This window comes from Halichoerus grypus, chromosome 8, assembly GCF_964656455.1.
Source record: "Halichoerus grypus chromosome 8, mHalGry1.hap1.1, whole genome shotgun sequence".
Lineage (NCBI taxonomy): Eukaryota > Metazoa > Chordata > Mammalia > Carnivora > Phocidae > Halichoerus > Halichoerus grypus.
The window spans coordinates 53664507-53667811 of NC_135719.1; the positions used below are offsets into that span (position 1 = coordinate 53664507).

Below are 3305 nucleotides of genomic sequence, written 5' to 3' on the forward strand. Positions count from 1 at the left end.
CCAGACACTTGACCCACTGAGCCATCCAGGTGCTGCCATATGTGTTATTTTTTAGCCAACAAATAGAGAACCTGTGTTCTTTTCAAAAATTCCTAAACTTTGACTATAATTGGCAATTGGTCACAAAGAAATACTGACTTTACTGGTTGTTTTTTTAGTGGTAGTGTTCTGGAAATTTGATTTGCAAATTTATCTTAAATTGTACTTTGATACATTTTCTCTCTCTCTCTGTCTCTCTCTCCCCCTCCTCTTTCCCTCTCTGTCTCTGTCTCTCAATCTCTCTCTCTCTTGCTCTCTCTTGGGCCTCCACTTCAAAAACATGGTTATCCTGCTGGCACTGGGCAAAACGTGGTGATACTACAGTTAAAGCAAATCCACTCACCAAAACTGAAGGAGTTTTAACTGTGTCTTTTTACTCCTCCCCAAATTTACTTGGCTCTCTTTCACACTTACTGTTCCAGAATGACTTTATGTCCAGTTTGTCAAGTTGTATAAACTATCCTGCTGCCATTTGTTTGGGATTGCATTGATTTTTGTAAAGATAATTGTTGAGATAATTGATATGTTTATAACATTGTATCTTCTCATCTAAAACAAACAAGGTATATGTCTCTACTATTCTGGTTTTTTATACCTCTCAATACATTTTATAGATCTTTTTTCATGTTGTCCTTGCACACTTCTTTTCTATTACTGTGAATGGGCTTTTTAATAATTATATATTCTGATTAGTTATTGGTAATATATGGAAAGCTCTTGATTTTCATATATTGCTCTTATATCTGGAAAATTTGTTATAATTGTTTAAAAACTCATTGGAACTAAACAAATCTTTATCAATAGAGGAATGATTAATCAATAAATATGGTTTATGGAACATTATGCAACTCTTTAGAAATTATATGTATATTAAAAAAAGAAAAGAAATTGTAGGTATATAATATATGGTGAGAGAGAGAACCATCTCCAAAATAAAGTAGAAAAAAGCAAGTAAGCAAAAAAAAAAGTTGCATAGTAATAATATAGTATGGTCCAAGTATGCAAAACTACTACATTTAGTTATATGCATATGCAATGTATATTTGAATAAGGTCTGGAAAAATGCATTCCACTGTTAACAGTAATCACTCTTGGGTAGGAGAGTAAAGGAGATTTTTCACTTTTTTACTATAATATTTTTGTATTGATTTTTTTCCTAAAACATGAATTTATACAATGCTTTTGTAATTAAAAATTAAAAGAAAAATGTAAAAGTAAGATGCTGGGAAATAAGCAAGTTGATAAAGATTGACATGGAGGAAGCTCCAGGGAGAGTAGATATAAGTCCATAGAAAACTCTCATGGGTCATTAATTTCTACAATATCTTTAAAGTCACTTCCATTTGGCTTTAGAAAATCTGTGGCTCTACACAACCTGTCAAGAAGTATTACCAGCATCTATTAGAGCAGAAAATGAAGATAAAATGTAACACAACTGTTCAATGAAATCAGTGGAGACATCTCTCCCTGATGTTTATCTACCTCATGTGATTTCTCCCATGCAAGGGCTATGGACTAGTGAAAGACCTAAATAAATTAGCTGGCTAAATGAATTGGGTAATTTTCCTTCTAGCCCTCTCTCATTGCCAGATGGAAACCAGATGAGACCAGCCTCTATTTCCTAGGTCTTCCTAGTGTCTAGAGTTTCTATATGGGAAACTTTTCCAACCTGAATGTAGAAATGGGAGCTTTGTTGGTCTACCTGTATCAGGTAGGTTGAGGCATCCTTGTTTGCCTTGAAGTGAAGCTCTTTCTTGGCTTGCATATGAGATCTTTATAAAAGGCCCTTGCCTACTTCATATCACTGTAAATACTTATGCCATGCTTCTAGCGTAGTGAGAGTTATATCTTAAGTTGTGACATAAGCAAGTTTTGGCAGGTGTGTGACCTGGACTTTTATTTTTATAATGTGTTAAATGGACATCAGTGGTAGAGATTAGTAAATCACCTAACGTGGTGTCTAGCGGCATTTCTCAAACTAATGTAAGAATCACCTTAGGATGCTGATTGAGTAGGTTTGGGGTAGACCCTTGAACTTGCATTTCTAAGAAGCTCCCAAGTTGTGTGGATGTGGCTTGTCCAGGAATCACACTTGAAGTAGCAAGAGAGTACAGCACATGCTTGTTACTCAATAAATACTTGTTGAATGATTCCTCTTCTGTCCTAAAACCCAGAAATGTGAAACTTCCTGTAGAGACACACCCCCACACCCCCTCTTGTACTCTGTGTTAGATGGTGAGGAATTTTTACTTTCTCAGAAGCTAACAAGGTCAAGCTATTATGATTTACATACTTCCACCCCCATCCTGATATTCTGCCCACATGGAGGCACGACCCAGGGTTGTTTTCCATATAGGCAACATTGCTGTGTGCACTCTGATCTAGTCACCCTTTCCTAGCCCAATCTGGTGTAATTAACAATCTGCCCAGTGTGCCCCACTGGGGCTGTAGGTCAGCATCATAGACAAGACCAAGAGGGAAACGAGAGGCCCCTTCTGCAAGACCCATTTCCCCCAGAGCCACAGCCCCTCCCCTCCTCTGTGGTAGGGAGTTACTCAAGCAATAAATTGGTTCACAAAGCTTAACAAACCAAAAAATAAAAATCAAGCCACATGAGAACTCCAACACAGAGGTACCTTAAACTGAGCAAGAATTAAAAGTTAACCAGACTCACTGCAGACACCCAACTCCAAGATGACATCAGTTGTACCAGTGAAGGAGAAGCACGTCATGGATGTCAAACTAGGAGAGCGGCTAAACTGGATACTGATGTGGGATTTCACCCCTAAAGGCATTGCTGGAGCATTTCAAAAAGGTTACTACTATTATCACAAGTATGTCAGTGTAAAAAAGGGAGCATTGCTGAGATTTCTATGGTGCTGGCAGTTTACGTGCTTTTCAACTACTGCCTTTCTTACAAGGAACTGAAACATGAGTGGCTGTGCAAGTACCACTGAAGTGGGCCCAGTGTGAAGGGCACACTCTGCATTCCTGAACATGACCTTTGCCTGACACCCCTGAATCCTTTTGTATTTGAATTGAGAATTACCACCCGATAAAAGATGACTGGTACATGAAAAAAAAAAAAAAAGTTAACCAGACTAGTGTCTTGAGAAATCTATTGCCTGGTTTTCCCTTTCACCAGAAAAAAAAGTGTTTGTCTGTTGAGCTATAGCAAAAATACCTCATAAATTAAAATCTCAACCTTGGTCCTTTGGAATGGATATTTTCCTTAAAGTAGGATCAAAAGCCAAGTTGGAAAATGG

The 3305-nt window shown here is 37.6% G+C and overlaps 1 pseudogene; it reads left to right on the top strand.

Moving 5' to 3' along the window:
- The first annotated feature begins 2733 nt into the window (after positions 1-2733).
- Positions 2734-2996, top strand: LOC144382754 (ATP synthase F(0) complex subunit f, mitochondrial pseudogene; annotated as a pseudogene).
- The last annotated feature ends 309 nt before the right edge of the window (positions 2997-3305 follow it).